At 39.6% G+C, this 18611-nt stretch overlaps 1 protein-coding gene across 1 annotated transcript in view; it reads right to left on the minus strand.

Annotated features, from left to right (window-relative positions):
* Positions 1-18378, minus strand: part of pnocb (prepronociceptin b) — a 32189-nt gene extending 13811 nt beyond the window's left edge. Inside the window, exon 1 of the mRNA XM_023274385.3 lies at positions 18263-18378. The gene's annotated coding sequence lies outside the window, so the exon portion shown is untranslated. The remainder of the gene's footprint in view (positions 1-18262) is intronic.
* Positions 18379-18611: the final 233 nt, after the last annotated feature.

Below are 18611 nucleotides of genomic sequence, written 5' to 3' on the forward strand. Positions count from 1 at the left end.
GTTTGCACACCTGTTACTGGCACACTTTACTAACTGCTCAGTTGTTCATGTCATTAACAGAGTAGACGGCTCTGATTTGTTACTCAGAACATGTAGTGGAGTTCTTAGGCTTTGGATAAAGTGTTGGGTTTTCTGTTACTAGTAAATGTAGGATTATTCCCACTAGAGACGCAGCTATGATCAATCAGGCATCAACTATCAAGGTAATTGCCACCTATTTTGCTAATTGATTTGAGTTTTTTTCAAGCAAAAGTAAAAACTCTCTGATTCCAGCATGTTAAAACTGAACATTTTCTGGTTTCTTTCCCTCCTATATGATGCTAAGCTCATTGTCTTTGGTTTGTGGACAAAACAAGACATTTATGGATCGTCTTGGACTTGGGGAAACACTGATTGACATTTTTCACCAATTTCAGGCCTTTTATTGACCAATCAACTAGTCGATTAATCCAGATAAGACAGACGGATGGTTCTTCATCCCGTACAGGGAAATAAGGAAACCACTATACAGAAAAACTTGCAATAAACTTGCAGATCATTCTCCTCAAAGACATAAGGTGCAAAATTGTTGGTATTATTAGTGTATGTTTAAACATACACTACTAGTCAAAAGTCTGGACACACCTTCTCATTGAGTGGTTTTTAGTTCATTATTCTCTACATTGTAGATTAATACTGAAGACATCAAAACTATAAAAGAACACAGATGGAATTATGTTGTAAACAAAACAGTGTTAATCTTCAGTATTAATCTACAATGTAGAAAATAATACAAATAAATAAAAAGTATTGATTGAGAAGGTGTGTTCAAACCTTTGACTGGTAGTGTATATAATATATTAAAAAAAGAGTATTAAAAACGTCTAATTACAGTGTAAAAACAGAAAAAACAGTATGTAGAAGGAATATTTGTTTTACTGAGTCACTGGAGAGCTCAGTCAGGAGCCACCATCGATTGAAGTGTTCCTGATGGCTGAGGGGATTAATCAACAACAGACCTGATTCCTAGAGAACAGCTACTCTCTGATTGTTTATTTCTGAGCTGACATTGTGGTACAATAAAGTGAATACGACAGGTATCAGTTTTTACCAGCAGCAGTTCATATCTCAGCTTCAGTACAGCCGAGTGGAAACGCACACAACAGAACCAAACAATGGATTTATCTGTGAGCCTTCTTTTCTTTCACACAGAATAAATTAACACGTTAGAAACTGAATGTAATTTACTATAAATGACCGTGTTTGTGTTTTATGGTAGAACGTCACCATCCGACTGTCCGTTCAGATGATGAAGGAACCACAGCATGTGTAATGTAGATTTAATACATAATTATCTCTCATAATTAAGTGAACTGTGCTCATTCAAGAGCAGTGAGGAAATCGTTTTAGCTGATGATGAATGTTGATTAGAGTTCGGGTCTTGGAAACAAGAAATGAAGAGCACTCGGTCATCACAGTGAGGGGTTTTCATGTTTGGGTCGGGAGACTGGTATTAATGTTTGGGTGATCTGTTCTTAGTTTTATCAGCAGCATCAGAGTCAGTCTGTTGGTGAACCGACTGAAACATCTATGATGGATTCAGGCCTGTAGAGGATGAATCTCTCACTTTCTTTTGTGTGTTTGAGTAAAATGCTGTTCATTCAAATGTTGGTTGGATGCCATAACATTTACAGATGTTCCTGTCACTCATTTTACCCAAATACCTGAATAATTGATTCCCACTGGCCTCAGTTGTACTGTATGTTTACAGCTACTGCATGCTAACCGAAAATGTAGTCGAAAACAGCACTCAGGTCAGATTCACATGGTGTAATGCAGTTTAATGACAGTAAAGCTTCCAACTCAGAGGTCTGGGCATGTCTGCAGAGGTTTGTTAGACATCAGACGTCTGCCTACATTGACAGATTAAATGTTTAGAATTATTTGGAGCAGTCATGCTGGTGTGTTTGCTCGTTGTCAATCCAACTGTGTTGAAAAAGTTGCCTGAATTTTTAGAAAATCCACTACTGCTATGCAAATATCGAGTTGGTTTATGGAGATGAGCAGCAGGTGGCACTAACTGAAGTTACTCGCACAAGAATGGAATGAGCTGACAACCAAACTTAAAAAGAAGGAAAACAAACCATGACAGTATGAACATGAAGGAAAGCGTTTTGAACAACCAATAATACAGGTATTTGCTCTTAGAACAATTCTACGAACAGCAGTAACTTGTGTTGATTTCTGTACATCATAACCTCGACACTAAACCAGTATCCATTACACTGGGTTGCATTTATTACTTATTTAATCCACAGATTTTTAGACCTTTTTGAACATAAAAACAGCTGGATGGAAATGCAGCAGCTGGAGAAGTGAGAGGGAACACCGTCATCTTAAAACAGGGAAAACTGCAAACATTTTAAGACAATCCTTCCAGCCAGATGTTGATGGTGTTGCATTGGGTTGGAGATATGAAAAGTCCAAAAACACACCAGGAAAGAGGAGTTAAATGGCTCTCAGTCCTAGCATGAACATCCAATAGCTGGTTTCAGAAAGTTGCAGAAAACGGTCGACATGGACGCCCAATAATCGACTTGAGAAGGACCAGAGGGGAGTTTCCAATGCTATCTGACATAAATCCAACGTTAGTCCTGTTAATATGAAATATATCAGTTTCAGTCATCCATCTGGAGCTGACTGCAGGATCTTGGCAACAGGATAAAGAAAAATTTTTACCCAAAATGAAACTAATTGGATTTTTTTTGGCTCCAGCGGAACCTTAAAAGGAACAGAAACTCTAGACGATAATGTTCTAGGATTGCTATTAAGTTGGTCAAAAGGGCTTATTTTGTTTTAAAAGTAATTCTTCAAGGAAGGATGGCTGCAGGGAGAGAAAGGGGAGCGTAATGAAATGACGTTGGCTTTATAGACAATTGGAGCTCTTTCTGGGGAAAACCTGGTCTGATTAGGAGAGACGGCATCCATCCCACTTTGGCTGGTGCAGCTCTCATTTCTAGAAATATGGCTGATTTTATTAGAACTCCTAAAGCATGACAACCCAGAGTTCAGACCAGGATGCAGAGTTGTAGTCTTCCACACCTCTCTGCAGTTTCCTCTCAGCTGTCACCCTCCAGTAAATGACTTAGCTTTATTGAGACTGTGTCTGTCCCCCGACCACCAAAATTCAATAAATTAAGCAAATCAAAACTAAACAAAAGACATAGTAACCATAAAAATCTAATTAAAATTAATACCACTATTTCAACTGAGCGAAGAAACAGGACAATTAAATGTGGTCTGTTAAATATTAGATCTCTCTCGTCTAAATCTCTGTTAGTAAATGATTTGATAACCGATCACCAGATTGATTTGTTCTGTTTGACTGAAACCTGGTTGCAGCAGGAAGAATATGTTAGTCTAAATGAATCAACTCCTACTAGTCATACTAACTGTGATGTTCCTCCAATCACGGGCCGAGGAGGAGGAGTGGCAGCAATTTACCTCTCTAGCTTAAAAATGAACCAGAGACCTAAACCTAGTTACAGTTCATTTGAAAATCTTACTCTCAGTCTCTCTCATCCAGATTTAAAAGCTCAGAAACCAGTTTTATTTGTTGTTGTATATCGTCCTCCTGCTCCTTACTCTGAGTTTTTATCTCAATTCTCAGACTTTTTATCTGATTTAGTGCTCAGCTCAGATAAAGTCATTATTGTGGGTGACTTCAACATTCATGTTGACGTGGACAGTGACAGCCTTACGACTGCTTTTAATTCAATATTAGACTCAATTGGGTTTTCTCAACATGTAAATAAACCAACTCATAGTTTTAATCATACTCTTGACCTCGTTCTGACTTATGGCATAGAAATCAAACAGTTAACAGTATTTCCCCAGAACCCTCTTCTTTCTGACCATTTTATGATAACATTTCAATTTACAACAATAGATTGTATAGGAGTTAAGAATAAATATCATTACAGTAGATGTCTGTCTCACAATTCAGTGACTAAATTTAAGGAAATAATACCCTCTCTATTTAGTCCAGCACCACTTACTGATATAATGGAAGGGAAATATTATAATTTTACCCCCACAGAAGTGGATTATATTGTTTATAATGCTGCAGCCTCACTGCGTACAACACTTGATAGTGTTGCACCTGTAAAAAAGAAAGTTCTATCTCAGAGAGGACCTGCTCCTTGGTATAATTCCCAGCTGCGGACTTTAAAGCAGGCGTCCCGAAAGCTGGAAAGGAAGTGGTACTCCACTAATTTAGAGGAAGTTTATGTAGCTTGGAAAAAAAGTCTAGTAATTTATAAAAAAGCTCTTCGTAATGCCAGGACAACATATTATTCATCTTTAATAGAGGAAAACAAGAACAACCCCAGGTTTCTCTTCAGCACTGTAGCCAGGCTGACAAAGAGTCAGAGCTCTGTTGAACCTTGTATTCCTTTAGCTTTGAGCAGTAACAACTTCATGAGCTTCTTTACAAATAAAATTATTACGATTAGAGAAAAAATTACTCTGGCCCTTCCTACAAATGTCACAGATGTATCATCGAGTACAGATACTTTAGAATTGGCTGTAAGACCAGATGGATATTTAGAATTTTTCACCCCCATACATCTCTCTGAGCTAATTTCAATAGTTTCTACATCCAAACCATCAACATGTCTTTTAGATCCTATCCCAACTAGACTGTTCAAGGAGGCTTTACCTTTAATTAATTCCTCAATGTTAGATCTGATTAATCTCTCTCTAGTAACAGGTTATGTACCACAGGCTTTTAAGGTTGCTGTAATCAAACCTTTACTTAAAAAGCCCACTCTAGATCCAGATGTTTTAGCCAACTATAGACCAATTTCCAACCTCCCATTTCTCTCTAAAATTCTGGAAAGAACAGTTGCAAATCAATTATATGAACATTTACAAAGGAATAGCCTGTTTGAAGAGTTTCAGTCAGGCTTCAGAGTGCATCATAGCACAGAAACAGCTCTGGTGAAAGTTACTAATGACCTTCTCATAGCGTCAGATAATGGACTGGTCTCTATACTTATTTTATTGGACCTTAGTGCAGCATTCGATACAATCGACCACAAACTTTTATTACAGCGACTAGACCATTCTATTGGCATTAAAGGGACAGCACTGGACTGGTTTAAATCCTACTTATCAGACAGGTTCCAGTTTGTGCATGTCAACAATGACTCTTCTGAGCATACTAGGGTTAATCATGGAGTTCCTCAGGGTTCTGTCTTAGGACCAATACTGTTCACATTATACATGCTTCCCTTAGGCAACATTATTAGGAAGCACTGTATTAATTTCCATTGTTATGCTGACGACACTCAATTGTATTTATCTATGAAGCCAAATGAAACTAATCAGCTAGCTAGACTGCAAGATTGTCTTAAGGACATAAAGACCTGGATGACCTATAATTTCTTACTACTAAATTCAGACAAGACTGAAGTCATTGTATTTGGCCCCAAACATCTTAGAGAATTGCTTTCAAAGCATATAGTTACTCTGGATGGCATTACATTGGCCTCCAGTACTACTGTGAGGAACCTCGGTGTTATCTTTGACCAGGACATGTCCTTTAACTCGCACATAAAACAAATCTGTAGGACTTCCTTTTTCCACCTGAGAAATATTGTGAAAATCAGGAACATCCTGTCTCAGAGTGATGCAGAAAAACTAGTCCATGCATTTGTTACTTCTAGGCTTGACTACTGTAATTCCTTATTATCAGGTTGTCCCAATAGCTCTCTGAAACATCTACAGCTGATCCAAAATGCTGCAGCCAGAGTACTGACGGGAGTTAGCAAGAGAGATCATATTTCTCCTATATTGGTTTCTCTTCATTGGCTCCCTGTTAAATCTAGAATAGAATTCAAAATCCTTCTTCTGACATATAAAGCTCTTAACAACCAATCTCCATCATATCTTAAAGACCTGATAGTACCATATTATCCTAGCAGAACTCTTCGCTCTCAGACTGCAGGCTTACTTGGAGAAGTGACCTGTAACTTCTCTCTAAAAGTAGAATGGGAGGCGGAGCCTTCAGTTATCAGCTCCTCTCCTGTGGAACCAGCTCCCAGTTTGGGTTCGGGAGGTGGACACCCTCTCTATTTTTAAGACCAGGCTTAAAACCTTCCTTTTTGACAAAGCTTATAGTTAGGGCTGACTGGGTGACCCTGACGGGGTGAGCTGGTGTTTTCATTTGCAAAACTGACTTCCCCTCTTGACGTCCCTTTAGTTTGCCCCTAGTTATGCTGCTATAGGCCTAGACTGCTGGGGAACCTCTCTGGATGCACTGAGCCCTTCTCTAACTACCTATGTATTTACTATATATACCATTATTGCATTACATTCACTCTGTTTCTTTCTGTGTCCTTTCTCCGAGTGTCCCTGGTCCCAGAGCTGGATGCTGGATGCTTCAGATGTGTGGCTGTGTTTTATGGTCCTTGTGTCCCACCCCCCCACCTCTCTATCTCTACCCCTCTATCTGTATCCCTCTATCTCTACCTCTACCCCTCTATCTCTACCCCTCTATCTCTACCTCTCTACTTCTTCTGTCCCTCTCAACCCGCCCGGCCAGCAGGCAGATGGGTCCCCCCACATTAGAGCCGGGTTCTGCTCGAGGTTTTTTTCCCTGTTAAAAGGGTGTTTTCCTTGTCACTGTTGCCTTTTGGCTTGCTCTGGGGTTCAGGCATATGGGTTCTGTAAAGCGTCTCGAGACAATTTGACTGTAATTGGCGCTATATAAATAAAATTGAATTGAATTAATGCTATAAGACTAATAACTTGTTCTGAAATGTTATTTTTAAATCTGGTCTTCCTTTAGTAGGAATGTCTGACTCCAAAGGGTAGATTCTATAGCAACATGCAGTCAGCATGCAGTCATGGACCTCTCCATTGACTCATCCAGAATGTCATTTTTTAGTCTAGATTAAATGATGCAGGTAATCATTAAGCTGTAAAGGTTGATTTTATTGAAATTATTGTGTTATCACTCTTTCCCTGATGCACATGATCCACCAAATGGAGCCGTCACAACGCTCCTGGCAACCAAAGGCCACGGGAGCCACAACTTTTCCACATCCCAATAACTTCCATTTGAATATGTGTGACACTGTGAGCCATGAACCTTCACACTCCTCTCCCTGCTCTGTTCCCAGAATCATTCAGCTCTGGTCCATTTTAGCCACCCTCGCCTGTAAATTTGCATCCTATTTCAGTTAACTTTATCATTTCATATCATTTGCATAATATGTCTGACAGGGCAGGCTGTTGGCTGATATATGATGTTCTGTACAAGGATAAAGTGGTGATCGCTGGGAAGGGACGCCCCATACTGCCCCAGGCTGCTCCCCCTGAGGGCAGAAGAGCTGCACTGGAAAATAAATCCCCATCATATGAAAGTATTCTCAACCTTGCCCCGCTTAATGAACGGCGGCATGAAAGCGAAAAGAAAGTGGACAATAACAAAAGGCCTGATGTCCCTCTGCCTTCAGAGGAAATGAATGCTTTTACCGGCTTCTTTCCAAAACAAATATCTGGTCTTCCATTAGAGTTAACTAAGACCCTGAGAATGCTTCATGTGCTCAGGAGAAATGTTGTTTTTCTGCTATGAATCAGCAAAGAAGCAATCAGAACATTGATAAAAGAAGCTCTTCTTTCATGCATTTGGTTTTATCTGTGTGCATTTCTTCTGGAGTAATGTTCCACCTGTTTACCATCCCTTAGAGGCTGAATGGAAGTTATTAGGGGCAGTGGGGAGGTCAGAGGACGGAAAATATTTTCTTTTGTTCAGGGAAAGTGACCTACACACGTGGACAAAATAGTTGCTACCCCTCAGTTAATGAAAGAGAAACCCACAATTGTCACAGAAATAATTTGAAACTGACAAAAGTAATAATAAATAAAAATTCTATGAAAATTAACCAATGAAAATCAGACATTGCTTTTGAACCGTGGTTTAACAGAATTATTTAAAAAATAAATTCATGAAACAGGCCTGGACAAAAATGATGGTAACCCTAGAAAAGACTGAAAATAATGTGACCATAGGGACATGTTCAATCAAGGTGTGTCCTCTAATTAGCATCACAGGTGTCTACAAACTTGTAATCAGTCAGTCGGCCTATTTATAGGGTTACAGTAGTCACTGTGCTGTTTGGTGACATGGTGTGAACCACACTAAACATGGACCAGAGGAAGCCAAGGAGAGAGTTGTCTCAGGAGATTAGAAAGAAAATTATAGACCAGCATGTTAAAGGTAAAGGCTAGAAGACCATCTCCAAGCAGCTTGATGTTCCTGTGACTACAGTTGCACATATTATTCAGAAATTTAAGATCCATGGGACTGTAGCCAACCTCCCTGGACGTGGCCTCAGGAGGAAAATTGATGACAAATGGAAGAGACGGATAATAGGAATGATAACAAAAGAGCCCAGAACAACCTCTAAAGACATTAAAGGTGAACTCCAAGGTCAAGCTACATCAGTGTCAGATCACACCATCCATCATTGTTTGAACCAAAGTGGACTTCATGGGAGACGACCAAGGAGGACACCATTGTTGAAAACAAATCATAAAAAAGCCAGACTGGAATTTGCCAAACTGCATGTTGACAAGCCACAAAGCTTCTGGGAGAATGTCCTATGGACAGACCAGACAAAACTGGAACTTTTTGGTACATCAGCTCTATGTTCACAGATGCAGAAATGAAGCATATGAAGAAAAGAACACTGTCCCTACTGTGGAACATGGAGGAGGTTCTGTTATGTTCTGGGGCTGCTTTGCTGCATCTGGTACAGGGTGTCTGGAATCTGTGCAGGTACAATGAAATCTCATGACTATCAAGGTATTCTAGAGAGAAATGTGCTGCCCAGTGTCAGAAAGCTTGGTCTCAGTCGCAGGTCGTGGGTCTTGCAACAGGATAATGAGGCAAAACACACAGCTAAAAACAGCCAAGAACGGCTAAGAGGAAAACATTGGACTATTCTGAAGTGGCCTCTATGAGCCCTGATCTAAATCCTATTGAACATCTGTGGAAGGAGCTGAAACATGGCGTCTGGAGAAGGAACCTTCAAACCTGAGACAACTGGAGCAGTCTGCTGATGAGGAGTGGACCAGAATACCTGCTGAGAGGTGCAGAAGTCTCACTGACAGTTACACAAATGGTTTCATTGCAGTGATTGCCTCAAGAGGTTGTGCAACAAAATATTAAGTTAAGGGTACCATCATTTTTGTCCAGGCCTGTTTCATGGGTTTATTTTTTAAATAATTCTGTTAAACCACGGTTCAAAAGCAATGTCTGATTTTCATTGGTTAATTTTCATAGAATTTTCATTTATTATTACTTTTGTCAGATTCAAATTATTTCTGTGAGCATTGTGGGTTTTTCTTCCATTAACCGAGGGGTACCAACAGTTTTGTCCGTGTGTACATTTTACACAAAAGAAGCTTTTTAACTTTTTCTCATCCCTGACTTTCATTATTTTATTTTTTCGTTCTAAATTATACTTTTATATCATTAAAAAGAAAAAAAGTCTAAATCCTTTGTTTCAGGCCTCCCAAATGTGAATATTTTTGGGTTTCTTTGCTGCTTGATGACAAAGTCAATATTTTTCAGTTGTGGACGAAACAAGACATTTGGTGATATTTAGATGTTAAGGTTAACTGAAACACTGATCAATACTTTTCATCATTTTCTGAAAACGTATGGATCAAACAACTAACCGATTAATGCAGCTCTGATGTGTTTAGTTTGGTCCAAAGAACAGAAATTCTGTCTCTGCTCTTCTACAAAACATAAATAACAAGTTAAAGTGTTGCTTTATAAAATAGTTTTATTCTTCCTTTATTAAAATGTACATAAATGTGTGTTTGGTTTTAGGCAAAGAACAAGAAATTCTCTCTCGGCATCAGAGCTTCATTTGAACTCATTTATAGGCCTTAAAACAGTTAATTAACATCATTTATTTATTCTATTTTACAAATAGGCTAAGTGGCTATTTATTTTTTATATTTGCCATAGATATATTGTTTGACATATTAGAGCAAAGGAAATATAGTTTTCCCACCTAAGCAGAAGGTACACACAAGGAAAACTTGCTTTTTAATAAAAAGTTAAATTTAAGATTCCTCTTATTAATACTTTTTCTTATCACAGACTAGTTTCCTTATTTAATTCTTCCCTTATCCAGTCTATTGTATGAAGGAAATGTTGTTTTTCTATGTCTAGAAATAACCAGAAAAGGTCTGCATTTTAATAAAAATGTAATTTTAGATTCCTCTTAACTGCAGTACTTTGTGTGCAGTCCTTTAAATAAGGCCTTTTTGTGTTTCTAGCCAACAGGTGAATGGATGGAAGCAGCTGTACGCTACGTACAAAGTTGGGATGAATTAGCATCAGCAGCATTAATGAAGGGTGGAGGGGCAGAGGTGTCACCATTGTGAGTGGGGAGAAGAAAAGCTGGTCTCTGACAAAGCTCTGACTCACTCTATCTCATCCATTAGATGTTTGAAAAGCACAAAGGAGTCTGCTAATGCATAGATAACCTGGAGGTCTCTTTGGGTTCCTTCTTGGTCCCTCTTTTGCGTCTTCCTTCCTATTGCTGTCGCTCGCTTCGACACCACCTTTCTTCCGGCACCCCCCCCACCCCCCCCAGTCTTCTCATTTGTGACGCCTTTTATCTGTAGTGATACACTGCATACGTTTCCAGTCTCTCCCATTGGTTTGTGGCTCTTAACTCCCCTTCATTAAGGCCAACGTAGAACCCAGAAGCCACTGAAGACGGATGGCGTGTTGCTGTGGTCACTCTGATTAAAACTCCTGTTCTACCTATTACACCTCACGGACCATTAATGGCACTCGATTAATATCCTGAGATTCATGAGTGTTTTATCACCTCACACTCTGTAATCACTTGTGGAAAATGTGTTGATCTGAGATAATGGGCCACTAAAGTGCAGTTTGATGTGAGAACGGAGAGCAGAGAAAGGCAAAGACAGACCCAGTTCTGCTGCTGCAAGACTCAGACGTCCTCCAGTCCACTTCTGCTGCATTTCTCTGGATGCCTTCAACAGATCAATAGAGAAAATCTATTCTTTTAACCCTCGTGTCGTCCTGCGGGTCAAAATTGACCCGTTTTAAAGTTTGAAAATGAGGAAAAAAAATTTAAAATGTCACAGTGAATCTTCTGATGTCCACATTTTCAACATCTTTGGTAAATTTTCAAACATTTTTGGGTGGAAAAAAAGAAATGTTAAAAGAAATGTTTCTTTAAGAACATTCACAAAAAAATCTACTAAAATCCAGTGAAATTTGCTGGATTTTAGTTTATTTTTTGTGAATGTTCTTAAAGAAAATATTAGAAGTTTTACTGATATATATATGGAATCACTTTTGATATTTTTAGTATTTTGTGGAAGATTTTTACTCATTTTTTGAAAATATTTACAAGAATTTTCTTGCAAAATTAGTTTTTTAAAACATTTTTTAAAATAAAATTATTAAGGAAAACTTTTAAGGAATTATTTGAATTTTTCTGAAGATTTTGCAAATTTTCAGAAATTTGGGGATGTTTTTGCTGAATTTTTGGATTTTTTTCAGACAAGGAAACTATATTTTTGGTGCCCATAAACAAAGATAACAGGAGAGTTAAAGGGGTACTTTGCTCAAATCACAAAAAGAACGTATTTACACTTCATCTCTAATGTTTTTTTCATACAAACTACATTGTTTTGGTGTCCAGAAAGCTGAGTTTTCTGCCCTCAATTGAAACTAATTCACGTGATTATCCTCAATCATGGGGCTCTATTTCTTTGATAGAAAGGAGTTCAGGTTTTGTGGATTATCCATTCTTCTGGAACAAAATGCTGCTCTTGATTTTCTTTTTAAATGTCTTTGCTGTGACAACAACGGAATGTTTTCCATTCACCTCCTTTGTATCGGGGTGGAATCATTACAGATAAATGTCTCAGAACCACCACACTATCTGCATGGTGAGATGCCACTAGAGATACAGAGGAAAATGTGTTTTTCTTTTGTAATTTGGGCAAAGTGAAGCAGCACAACACAGTCTCCAAGAAAGTAAGTAATAAATCAACTACTTATTGGATAAAGCTAATACATGTAGACTGAAAAAAAACGCCACGAAACAGAAAGAAAGATATTTGTCAAGTTGCAAAATGTTCATTTTTATTTATTTTCCAGAAATATCTACACTTACAATATGATCCCTGCTTGAAGCCACTTTTAATGGGTTTTATTGGCATTTAGAACATTTGGTTAAAGTTGGGGAAGGATGTTGGTCTTTGGTTAAAACAGATCATGTCCACAGTGATTTCAAGGACACAAATGCAAAATCCAGAGTGTCAGAATCTCGAGCTTTGTACGCTCTTCACCGGCCCTGACCACCTCCACACAATTTAAGATTTTTTTTATCTCGCTTGAAAAAAGTCATGCCAGAAGGTCCTCAGTTTACGACGTCCTCGACTTACGACGTTTCATCATTACATCAGAACTGGTCACGTGGAAGTAGTTGTTGAGCGGAGTGGATGAATATTGTATGTACAGTCGTCACGCGGTGCTATAAGACGGCTTTGTTTACATTTGCAGCCACGCTGGATTATTCTACATTCACTAACTTCATTATGGCTCCCAGCGTCAGTCAGACTTAATTCAATTCAATTTTATTTATATAGCGCCAGTTACAGTCAAATTGTCTCAAGACGCTTTCCAGAACCCATATGCCTGAACCCCCAGAGCAGCCCTAAGGAGACAGTGGCAGGAAAACACCCTTTTAACAGGGAAAAAACCTGGAGCAGAACCTGGCTTTTTATGTGGGGGGACCCATCTGCTGCTGGCCGGACGGGTTGAGAGGGACAGAGAAACTTACAATTTACATTTTCACCTGTATTTTCCTACTGAGTTGTGTTTCAGTGTGAGTTAATGACTGTTTGTCTTTACTGTAGTTGTAATAATATGTAAACTGATTGATATCCTAACAGCTCTGTTTACGTTTTCACTTGAGTTCTGACTTACGGCGAAAATCGACTTCTGTCACACCGTAGGAACGGAACTCTGATGTAAGTTGAGGACCTTCTGTATTTGGAAAAATGAACTACAAGCATAAAGGAGTCATTTCAAGGAGAAGCGGTTGTTAATAAATTGGATAAATAAAACCAAAAATACATCTATGACCACGTAGAGCAAGAATTAAGTCTTCTTTTGACTGCTTCTGACAATGATTCCAGCTATTCCTGATCCTTTAAACCTCTGGTATCAACCACAGACTGTATAGATGTGGACGTAGCCTTCACCAGTGGTTTGTGGACTACAGTTCTGAAGCCTACAGTTAGGGCTTTTTTGAAACCAGACAGAACATGTTAGTGTTGGATGTGACTGAGATCTCAAAGATGCAACACACAGCGATTAGCTAGCAGGCTGTCCTATCATATACCCAATTTAATCATCTGTCTTCCTCTAAATTAGACCATCATTTACAAAATGAATGCCATGCTGTCTTCAGAAAGTCTTAAAACTACTATTAGAGTCTATAAACTCACCGGAAAATGTTTACTGAGACAATAGATCAAGTGAGAAGTCCTGTCGTTTTCTGATAGACTTCTACATGAGCAAGCTTCTTTCTGCAACCAGAGGAGTCGCCCCCTGCTGGTCACTGGACAGAATGCTGGTTTGACCTCATTTTTCAGTCCCAGAGACCCTTTTATGAGCCATCTATGGTATCAGCGGTACAGTGTAGTTGCAATATTGAGTTTCCAGCTCAGCTCACGGCTACACAACATCTTTGCTGAGGTTCAATAAATTCCATCTTGTGCTTTATTCTAAACACCTTTCCTTGGTCTCGCTGGAAAAATCATGATGTGAAGGAAAGATGTCAGTGAGAATTCATGAGAATAAAGACGACCGCTACTCTTCCATGTAGATATGTGATGATATGAGGCTGAACGTTGTTGATGTGGGTCTACTGTGGACACTGCACTGCTTCAGCTTTATCTCCTTCCCTTTGAAAAGGATGAATCACTGTATTCAACGTTAAAGAAGATAAGAAAGGAAGCGCATTTCCTTTGCTTTTAGGGAATTCAACCAACCCTCATCGTGTTACTTTTGGTATTTGCAGCTCATTTTAACCAGTGGGTCCACACCATGATCATCTTCTGGAGCACCAGGTTGAACTTTTTATTGTAGGAAATGGAGCGTGCTCAGTTAGGAACCTTCCTACTCAAAAAAGACTATTTGATCTCAGCTCTTGTCTGTTGTCATGACCTGATGCATGCTGGTATTGGCTTTAGCTCCTTGCATCCCTTACCTGATGGGCTAACAAAGAAGATAATTACTGATGCTAAATCTCCTCTCATTTTTTAATCCTCACTCTAAATAAAACAGTGAATGGCTTAACCCTCGTGTCGTCCTGCGGGTCAGAATTGACCCGTTTTAAACTTTGAAAATGTGGGAAAAATATATATTTTCACAGTGAAACTTCTGATGTCCACATTTTTAACATTTTTGGTGAAAAAAAAAGAAATGTTAAAAATAGGATAACATTATTTCTTTTACACCGACAAATCAAAGATAAGATGGTTTAACCTTAGCTGATGTTTCAACTGCAACTGCAGTCTTCTTCACACGTCACATGACGCTCTGAAGAAGACTGCAGTTGCAGTTGAAACATCAGCTAAGGTTAAACCATCTTATCTTTGATTTGTCGGTGTAAAAGAAATAATGTTATCCTATGATAGTCAACGACAAAATGTTAAAAATATTTCTGAACAACATTCACATAAAAATCAACCAAAATCCAGTGAATTTCACTGCAAATTTTCAGAAATTTGGGGAATTTTTTTGCAGAATTTCTGGATTTTTTTCAGACAAGGAAACAATATTTTTTGGTGCCCGTAAACAACAGGAGGGTTAAAGTACACAAACTGGGCTTTGGTCAGTTTCTGTACCTTAACATTAATTAAAAACACATTGCTTTGCAAATTTTCAATTCATTTAGTGAATAAAATCACAGAATGACTTTCTGGAGCTTGAAGACATGTCATTCAACTGCAGCCCAAAAGCTAGAGACGCATTATTTACAGTGACGTGAGAGAAAAATGACCAAAGTTTGCATATGCGAGAAGCAAAACCAGCAAATATTTACTCAATAAATTACTTTGACGATTAATTATTCATAAAAATTTCTGCTCCCTTGAATTATTTTCTCATTCCACTGCACTGGTCCAACTCCAAACTCATAATCCCCCCAAAAAACGCCCACATGAATCATACAACACCCCGATATCAACACCAAATACACCACCGCTGCTGTCAAAACACCGATAACAAGTTACTCTTCAGTTTGTGGTGGATTTACACACGACCACGGGATCGTCTGCAGCGTAAATCCAGCCTGTGCAGCCTCAGATAACCAGCCAGAGACTCGGCGGGGGAGTTCAGACGACCGGGTAGGAGAAGGTGCTGCCCTTCCTCACAGGACCCATCCTGAAACGACTAATCTGAGAGAATGCGCTTAATCCGATTTAGCGTTTCTGTCACAGCTGCAGCAGATTTCATGATTGCCTCCCATTAGCTGGCCTCCGTTCAAGCCTCCTTATTGTCACACAGACGGGGAGCTGACGGGTTATGAGGAATACAAAGGGAAACAGGTCAAGAGTAAAGGGCGTCCGAGTGGTGATGACGTTCTGCTGCACGCTGAGAAGGTGATGATATGTTATTACACACTATCCCTTCATCTTTCCAATTCCTTTTGTCCTAATACCTCCTACTGCTGGAAAACAGCACGACTTTATCTGGGTGTGCTTCTATTCTCCAGGAAATCTTATCTCATGCAGACTGCAGAGCACACAAACTGAGCATGAATAAGCTCAACTGCAGCTCATTCTTCTCCTCATAAACACCCTCACATTTATCACTAATATTAAGTGGAGTTGTGACACTTTTTATGTTCATATTTGGCTTCTTTCGATATCAGATCAACTGAGCATGTCATTACGACGGCTTCCATCAGATGCACTAGCAGGGTTTCGTTAATTGGGAACATATTAGCACCTGAGGGCAGATATCTTCCTCTGCAATCATTCCCAGTATCTGATATGTCCTGCATCATCATCCAGAGATCATCTCATTCAGCCCCCCTGAAGCTGCTTTAATAGCCCCAAAATAATAGGATCCCAGGGTGCAGTGCAGACATGTCTGTTGGGCTGATAAACCGTCAGACTGATGCAGGATTAGATGCGCGGGAGACAAGTGCCTTTGGACACTCTGTTCTGGTGTCATTCCTCAAAGTTGTGGAGGAAGTTGAGTTTATTTCATTAGCTCTGATGCTTCTGTGTGACCAGATAAAGGAGTGGCACACACAAAATCCCCATCAGGAACGCCGTCTGAAAAGTTAATCGTCACATAGGCGAATTATCCAAACAGAAAACTAAAGGTTTTCACTGGGCAGGGACATTACGCCCCTAATGATGCTCCGACTGTTGGGCTGAAGCTCTGCAGCGTGTTAGGCAGCTGACATGGCGTTATCATTGATCTGGTTGCTGTTAAGCTGCGATGACACCTGCACCAATCCATTGGATATGGAGCCAGGGGAAAGCAATCTAGCGCAGACAGACGAGCTCGACTTTTATCGAGGTGACGACAGCGAGGCCGGAAAAAAGTAGCTGAGGACAGGGGAGGTGTAGGCAACACATGAAGGGATATCTGGGATTCCACATGATAAAAAAAGGAGCAGATTTGTACATGTAACCCACTGCAAGAAGTCCTGATTAATATTTACAGAAAAACCTTGCAAACAGTAATCAGCTCAATGAGCAGCAGAAATCCTAAATGCTTTTTTCTGCTGATTACAGACTAAATGCTTGTGATGCTCTGGCAGAGAAACTTGTTTTCTTCTTTTGGAGACAGAATAAATAAACTGCAAATGAAAGTGTGACATGCTTTGGCAGCAACATGAGGCGGATTAAACCTGTTTGAGGTTTAGAGGAAACACGGGAGCTGATTTACAAATGAGATTACTTCTCATGAACTCTTAATTCTTACAACAAGCAAATCTTTTAAGGGAAATATGGATTTTTGGAGCCATTTTCACCAGCAAAAGATGCTATTTTAATACTAAATTAAATTAAAAAATGACAGAAATGGTAAACTGGTTGACTACATCCTCTCACCTGAACATGTCAGTCCCTTTAGCCTCTCCTAAAGCCTCTAAAACCTCTAAAAGCCCGTCTACACATCGTCCTGTAAACATCCAGTCTTCATAAAACATCTCCCTGGTGTGGAGTCATTTATCTGGGAATGGCACATTAAGCACCCATTTTCTCCCTGTCTCTGCGAGTGCCGTCTTTACTGATAATGGGAAAAGATTATGCACATTCATTACCATTATAATTAAAATCATCATTACCATGCGCTTAGCATAATAACGGCTTTCAGCTGATTCACTTCTTGGGGCTTCTTCCTTCCTACTATGGGTCGACTCTGGAGCCGAGCCAGAAAGAGTAAAACAGCTTTTGTCAATGTGTCTTTGAAGCTTTTGTGAGATGTATTCAAGCTGACGGACGAAACTCCGTGATCAGTCAGAGGAGCTGACCATAAATAAGCTGCTTTCAGAGCGGCACAGTGCTCAGCTCATTGACATGCATTGACTTCTGCAGGTGCTATTCTGTCCAATTCATTTTTAAAAAATAGAAAAAACTAAACAAGAGAAATGACTAATATTAATGTTCATGCAGGCATTTCTCATCAATGTGAATGAATTCTGACTAACATTAGTATATTCCATGTATGTGTTCCAGCTGTTAGTTAATGTCAGGTACGTCTCAGCCCAACACTAACTGCAGCTGAGTGACTAACTGCTTCCTCAGCAGGATCTGGGACTTTCTGTCTTGTTAATTAAGTAGTAATCAGGTGCTGTGGTGCCTTCAGAGCCACAGGGACACAAACAGAGCAATGGAAAAAAAAGATCACTGCAGGTGAGGAAGGTTATTAGTAGAATTACCTCTGGGGTCAACATCCAAAATCACACAGAGCCACAGACAAACAAAATGACAGATGAAAAAAGGAATTAAAACCTGAGAATCCTGACAGTTAAACAACAATATTCCCTCTGGATCTATGAGACAACAAGTCGCTCCTTAATTAACTGTTTCCTCATCTCTAAATGAGGATCTCTTTCTGTTATTAATCCCATCCAAACAGCACAGGTAGGCTCACACTGACATGATAAAACCTCCTTACCTGTGAGCGTGATGTATAGAAGTCCTTCCTTCTGAGGGGGTTTGGTGTCTTTGCTCGTATCCTTAGGCTCAGGGTTGCAACAACTGAGCACATGCAGTCCTCTGAGGCTTCTTATAACGGCACACCCCTTCCCTCCCTCCCTCCCTCCCTCTATATCACCATCCACATCAGCATAGAGCAGAGAGAGGGTGGATTCCCCCCAGCCCGGCAGACACACAAACCTCCGGCCCGCTGACGTAGGAGGCTTTGCCTACGCCACCGATTTCGTCTTCGTTGAGCCAACTAATGGGGCTCTAAAAATACGCATCATCCAGCGTGAGATTGATTCAGAAATCCCCGTGTCTGAGGT

Source organism: Amphiprion ocellaris, chromosome 12 (assembly GCF_022539595.1).
Source record: "Amphiprion ocellaris isolate individual 3 ecotype Okinawa chromosome 12, ASM2253959v1, whole genome shotgun sequence".
Lineage (NCBI taxonomy): Eukaryota > Metazoa > Chordata > Actinopteri > Pomacentridae > Amphiprion > Amphiprion ocellaris.